Raw genomic sequence first — 7,728 nt, 5'->3', positions numbered from 1 at the left:
TATATCATTATACCTAAAAAATAAAATTGTTGAGATTTTAATTTCAATATTTTTATTATTTAGATTGTAATTTTAGACTTGTAGTTAGTTTTATATTTTTTATAGATATTGTGATTTTAATATTTATATAAAATTATGCTAAACTTAACTAGATAAAATAGATTAATTTTGAGTCTGTTTCAATCCATTTACATAAACGGGTCAAAACGGGTTGACACGACACGACCCGTTATATTAATGCGTCGTGTTAGGGTTTGAGATTTTGACACGATAAACTTAACGGGTCGGATTAGGGTTGACTTATATAGTATAATATACATATCTTAACACGACACGAACACGACCCGTTAACACAATTTGACACCCTAGTATATATCTTGTTAGTATGAAAACATCGCATAGGCATACAAGAGATCAGATCGATGTTTGAAGCAGTACATGAACAATTCCAAAATAACCAATTAAGCTGAAACACCAACGGATTTAACATCAATTTTATAAGTTTATGAAAACTAGTGTATATATCCTAAAATGCGAATTAATGTTGTCATGTGCACTTTATCATACATATTAATATATACACACACTAGTGGTAGCCATTAAAAAAGATAAGCATGCGGGTATTAGAATAGATTATGCAAACATGCATGCATGCTGCGGGGGACGTAGCAAAATTGAAATCCGTAAATATGCCAATAAAACGGAGGGATGAAAACGTAAAAATAGGAATAAAAGAAAAGAAATAAGGGATACCAAAAAAGTAGTCGACAAAAGAAGGATAAAACTGTAAAAATATAAATAGAAGATAACAAAAATCAAGGATAAAAAGAAAAAATAAATATAAAAATTGGGGTAAAATTAGAAAAGAAAATTTTAGACGAAAATATTGTTGGCGTTTTATATATATATATATATATACAGTAGATATAGTGACAAGAAAGGCGTAGCTATCATATATAACGCGCGCGCACACACACACACGTTTCACTAATTATGTTTAATATTCGAACTGAAGAGCTAATTAAACAACACGATCGATTATTACTATAGTCGAGGTTAAAAGAGGTTCAAATTAATATACATAAAATTCAAGCTATGATTGGCTACGGTCCACTAAATGAGATATATGTTACTTTGGGACGCCCTTGATTTAGTGAGCAAAGAAAGGATTAATCAAGCCTAGTTTAAGTATGTAATAGCAAGATCAAGGTCTATATGATTATAGAAGAGTACTCATTAGTGATAATTTTATAAAGACTCTAACCTTGAGTGATCGAGAATACCAAAACGATTCAACCCCCATATTTGAGGATACTAATAAGTAAATTGAGAGAAGAAATATCTTGTTGATTGAGTTCTTTTTAGGTTGATAATGGTTATATGGGCATATTGATCAGGTGATGACCGATTTATCTATAAATCAAACATAAAGTCCAAACCTTTAGGTCTTTTTATCAAGTTATCAAAGTGCGCAGAGCAAGAGTGATTATTGCTCATCGCCGTGGCGAGTAGGCGATCAAGTAGATCACCATGCTGGGAAGGTGGTTGACTAGACCACCGTGGGTGAGAAGCCCGTGACTGAGGAGGTTGGCAAAAAGGCACAACCTGTTGGTGAAAAGCCCATGGGTGAGGGGTGTGGTCGAGCAGACCACCATGGGCGAGAAGCCCGTGACCGAAGAGGGTGGAGAGGAGGCACACCCCATGGTCGAGGAAGGTTGTTGAGCAACTCTATCTTGCCTGTGTGTACGGTGAGACATGGAGGCCACCACTGTGGTAGGACGTCATGGCCAAGGGACACCTCGTAGGCTACAGAGATCTCCAGCAATTCCGGGTTGGCTGGTGGTGGCCCCGCCATCCCAGGGTGAGTGGGCGAGGTGGGACTCAACCATGTGCATGCCCCATGCTTACGGTGTAGGTGTCACCTCCATGGTCGGATACCACTTCACGACGACATAAGCAACCGGCGGTCCAAGTACTGGCCACCTGGACCTTACAGATGCATGTTACGTACATAGCCTCCATGACCGAGATATTGCCTAACCCGACCGTAGTGGTCATGGACAATCGCAATGGAGACAAGATGCTAGTGGTCCACATGGTGGCCATTGGCACCTTTGCTGGTCCCATGGTGAGTAGGTGAGGAAGCACCATCCGTGTGCACATTACATGCATGAGGTCGTTCTGGCGGGCGCCTCGTCCGTTGACAAGGACCACTTCGGCAGTGGCAAATGTCTCTGGCAGCCCACGTTATGGTCGCCCGCGCCTGCACCTACTCCACGATGGGTGGACGATGGCCCTTTGGATGCACAACAGCGTGCATTCGCTGCACGCACCGTGCACAACCCTCGCGTGTGGGAACCACCCTGGTGGAGATACGAGGTGTTGGCGGTCCCAGTGGTGGCCACTGACACCTTTGCCGATCCCACAGTGGTGTGCAACGGGTTTGTTAGTGCACAACAACGTGCACCGTGCACGTGTCAAGACCCCATCAAAAATCGCCCTAGGACATAATCCTAGACATGCATGGACATAGTCTCTGGCAGCCCACGTTATGGTCGCCCGCGCCTGCACCTACTCCATGGTGGGTGGGCGATGGCCCCTTGGATGCACAACAGCGTGCATTCGCTGCACGCACCGTGCACAACCCTCGCGTGTGGGAACCACCCTGGTGGAGATAGGAGGTGTTGGCGGTCCTAGCGGTGGCCGCTGACACCTTTGCTGGTCCCACAGTGGTGGGCAACGGGTTTGTTAGTGCACGACAACGTGCACCGTGCACGTGTCAAGACCCTATAAAAAATCGCCCTAAGACATAGTCCCAGGCATGCATGGGCTAGCCAAGGCCACAAAGGGCCAATGCCGTGGGCCCCCATGGGTTCCACACCACTAACATTTGTTTATTAATTTATTTATTGATTTTATTTATTTTTATTTATCAAGGGACCTATTAGAGTTTCCACTTTATATTCTCTATAAATAGGACCCTTAGGCATTTAGTTTACATCTTTTGAACTTTTGGCAAATTCCCTAAGTGCATAGACTTGTTCTTGAGATTACCATTTCGGTGCTAGGCACTTGGCTACTTGGGTGCAATTCGTGAATCCTTAGTAGAGAATCATCATCTTGCAATTCATGAATAGGTGTGATTCAACTTATCTTATTCTTGCAATTTGGTGCAATTCGTGAATCCAAGTTGTGTTATTTTTGTTATTTTCAAGTTTATCAATCTATGAGATTTATTTCAACTATTGTGCAATCCGTGAATCAATAGTTGAAGTGTTATTTTGTTCATCCATTATCTTCATTGTTCTTATTTTTCATCTTGTTCATCTACACTTTCTTGAATATCTAAATATTCATATAAACCAAAAAGAGTCTTCGTATTCTTTTGTTGAATTCATTCATCTTTGTGCATTTTTGACTTGGTGGTGAAGTTGTTTATCATTATGTTCTTGAATGTTCATACGTGTTCATATATATTGTTCATCCATATATTTCCTTGCATTCATTTGATCCACCCAAACACTAAGTCTTGCCCACTATAATGTTTGCCCTAGTCCACTTACTATAAATTACCTTGCCGCCCCTCCGTAAAACCCTAGCCATATTTCTCACATACACTACTCGACCAACCTTAATTACCCTTCATCCATCATATTCATTGACCTAGTCGAAATTGCCACTTCCCATTAACCAACTTGCCCTAGCCGTGAGTCATACTTACCATAAGTGGCTTGCCCATAAATCTTTCCATATCCATAAAACCCTAATCCATATACTCCACTTACATATTCGGCTACACCAAAGTCTTCCATCCATGAAACCCTAGCCGTCCACCTCAAATCTCTAGAAGGTAATTCATTCCTTTTAAGAGTCTTGCCTCCATCCACTCACACAAACCCTAGCCGTCCATCAAGAGACCTCTTTGGCAATTTCCTTAATTCAAGGAAAGTTGACTCATCCCATGCCAATCCCTTGGTTCTAGGAACATCCCTAGAATCACTCATTCCCTCCAATCACTCCTCTTTCCATAGACCTAGTCAACCAAAGACTCCATCCTCTTGCCATATTCAAATCCAAATCCTATCTTTCTTATTTTATCCTAACAAATCCCTAAAGTTAAGGAGCAACCCTTAACTCACTTAAATTCCATCTCATCTACCATATCTAATCCCTCAAATCTCTCATTACCTACAATCACTCAAGTCAACCAAAGATCCCAATCATATATTGCCATATTCAAATCTTATCTTCCATCTCCTAATCCCTAAAGTCAATGAGCAACTCTAGACTCATTCAAACACTTTCCAAACCCTAGCATTCCATCCAAGACTCCAACCTTAGTCCATCTCTTCCCAATCTCGAAATCACCCTTAGCCATCACACAAAACCCTAGCTATACTTCACCATACCAACCCTAATCATCATCTAAAAGGCCCCAACATCAAGGGCAACCCTCAAGCCATCCACGTTGTATCAAACACCCATAATTCTAAGCCAATCTTCAAAGACCACGTCAACCCTAGTTCATTCCCATAGTCTACGACAACCCTAGTTACCTTCAACCCGTAATCCTAGCCTCATCTCATCCACTCAACCCTAGCCTCCATCATCTTGGTGCCTCACTCAAGAACAAGTCTCTAGCCACCCACATTGATTTGCCTTCCCTAAACACTTAGTCTACTCAAGTTCATCATCATATTCATCATTCCATCACCCAAACACTATCCCTTTGTTGAAGATAAAGCAAGTTGGCAAGATCACTCGGTCACCATTCACACCAAGGCGAGCTTGTGGTCCTTAGTGTTAGGGACAAGATCGGGGTCCCTAACAGCATGGCACCATGCACAATCGAGAGACTCTCACATGCACTGTGCACTCAAATGCATAGTGCATGCCCACCTTCTACCCACAAAACTTGCGATGTGCACTTTAAACAGTGCATTTAAGTGCACAGTGGATGCCTAGGCTTTGGGTTCTCACCCCTTGATTTTCTACCAGCAGTATTTGTAAAAATAGCAGATGTAAAGTTTAGAGCACTTATCTGAGGAGAATTTCATCTGCTCGTTCAGGGATGATTGTGTACGCCGAAAAATCATTCTTCTCCCACTTCTTGTGTAGAGAATAATCGCATTCACATATGGCGCCAACTGTTGAAGCCTATTTTGTAAGAACAGGTTGAAGGGGGAGAAGAAGTCATCCCCATCCCTGACTCACGTTGTGGCAGTTCGGACCTCATGCAGTGTGGTTTAGGACTCACGATGGTTGTCTGGAGTTTGGGTACAGTGTCCATACATACGTCCATTGCAGTAAATAGAAGCTAAATACAGCAAATATAAATGGAGAACAAAACACACAAATTTACTTGGTCTGACACAGGGCCTACATCTATGGATCGTTTGGAGTTCAAATCCACTATAAATGGAAGTGTTTTATAATCTCTCTTGGTCTCTCATAGCTCACTGTACAAATAGTAAAATTGGAGTTTCCTATCTGGAGGTTGAAGAAGCCCTCTCTAGTAGCCCAAAAGTCCCCAAGAAGCAGAAGCCCCTGATATTTAAACTTAGATTCCTCTTGTTTACCCCTGTCAGTTATTACTTTATGTCACTTCCTTGCCCACCTTGCGTGTCTAAACCTCCCCCTCTCTTTTTATCTCCTTCCGTCACATCTTTTTTTTTTCCTCTCACTTCTTTTTCCTTCATCAGCCTTTGTCCCCTCGTTTCCTTATCTCTCTCTTCCTTTCTGATGAGATCCCCCTTTGGGCTGGGCTGGGGTGCCATATGAGCTAGGATATTTTTACCCCTTTCACTTACCTAGAAATCATAGTTGTAAAACGAGGATTAAAAAAGTTGTAAACTTATAACTTTACAACTCTTTTTACCACTTTATTTTAAATGGAGGGTAATTATATAAAGTCGAAACTATTTTTGATAAAGTAGCACAATTACATTGATTGATTACAAAATGAATTATCAAATAGTTGTGTGTATATTAATTAATAACCTCTCACATTTATAGATGAAGCCTCTTAAACATTGAGAGTTGAAATTTAGATAAAGATTGGTGATGTGTGGACGTATCTTGATAAACGAAGAGTAGAATCAACTCTATGGGAATGAATTAGAGCATCACAAACAGATTAAACATTAAAGATCGATAGAATTAGCGTCAATGTCAACAACTCCATATCCCTTAATTAATCAAAGTGGAACGATATATCCACAAATTTTTGTACCGCGCTTCCTAGAGCTAGCTCTAAGCATCAAAAGTCCTAAGCATATTTGATAGAGACCATTTGGTAAGTGACACTTCTTTCCCTTTTCTTGTTTCATGTCATTAATTATAACTAAAGCTATTTTCTATTAGAAAACGTATGCGTTAGCTAGGATCGAAATTCTCAATCTTGGTATTCTCATGATTTATTTATAATATATATATATGAATATCTCATATAATTCTGAGTCCTTTCCTAGCTAAGTCCTTCCCTTGGTCTACTACACATTCTAATTCTGACTAGCAGGTCAATGAAAATATAGTAAACCGTAATATCATGGTTTTTACATGATTGTAGTGTCTATTAACAAAAAAAAAAAAAAAACCAACAACAACAACTACTTCTTCCTGCCTTCAGTTTAAACTTTTGGAACAAGTGAAGATTTCACATGATATCAAGTAGAGCGTTTTTTAATTCAAACTCTAACTCTACACTTCACTCATTTAAATTGAATATATCACATGTTAGGCCTATTTATTATGGAAGAGTTGGTCCATCCATGAGGAGAGATGTGTTATGACATATATATATAAATATTAAAATATACTTTTTCCTATTAGTTTAAACATTTGGAACAAGTAGTGATTACACAATACCAAACTACATTGAAAATCCAACAATTTTGTCAAACCTCCTCCAAAATATGTTGTTTCATATATTACTTTTGAAACTGCGCGCATCAGTATTATTATTTGGAAGTGCCTTTGTACGTATCTATTCGTTTCTGACAATGCTTAGAACATGATATTGGAGATTTACAACTGTCTCAAAATAGAAAAAACCGATGCACATATTCTTATTATGGGGTTCAGTCGCAATAAATTAATGACTCAAAGCAATCCGATCAATAGATTGCTCTTATAACCCATCTTCCTTATTTTTACTTTTTTTTTTTTAACTTCATGCATTGTATCTAGGGCTTCTATCCATCCCCCAACGGGAGGAGGACTTTACCCTATCCCGTGCCCCTCCCTAGCAAGGATCTACATAACCTATCATCCCCACCTCTTCCCACGATGCATACGCTCAACCTATAGCTGAACAAGTGCTACACTCACCCAAGGTATTAAGTCCCAAAAGAATTCATTGTGATCCAAACAACCCCAACTAAATCCAAGCAAGCAATTTCTTTCAAACTCACAGCCAAACCACCATCAAATATATTACAGATTTAATTGAATTCATTTCAATTTCATGTAGAGTCAACATATAAGTCAACCTAGTTATTTTAGTTTTCCTTCTTTTACATTTTTCCCGCTCCTCTCCCACGTGTACATAAATAGAGGACCTCAGTACTGTAATCATAACAAGAAATGCAATAAGAATTCTTTCTATCATCAAGAACCTTTATCTCTCTTAAATTTCATTCGCTTCATAGTATCAGAGCGGATACTTTACGGGTTCCGCTTTTGCCTCCGTTGCTATGGCGTCATCAGCCTCTGTTTCACGACACGCTG

The sequence above is a fragment of the Juglans microcarpa x Juglans regia genome, chromosome 2D, assembly GCF_004785595.1.
Source record: "Juglans microcarpa x Juglans regia isolate MS1-56 chromosome 2D, Jm3101_v1.0, whole genome shotgun sequence".
Classification (NCBI taxonomy): Eukaryota; Viridiplantae; Streptophyta; class Magnoliopsida; order Fagales; family Juglandaceae; genus Juglans; species Juglans microcarpa x Juglans regia.
The sequence above is the reverse complement of the archived record's forward strand: the minus strand, read 5'-3'. Positions refer to the sequence as shown.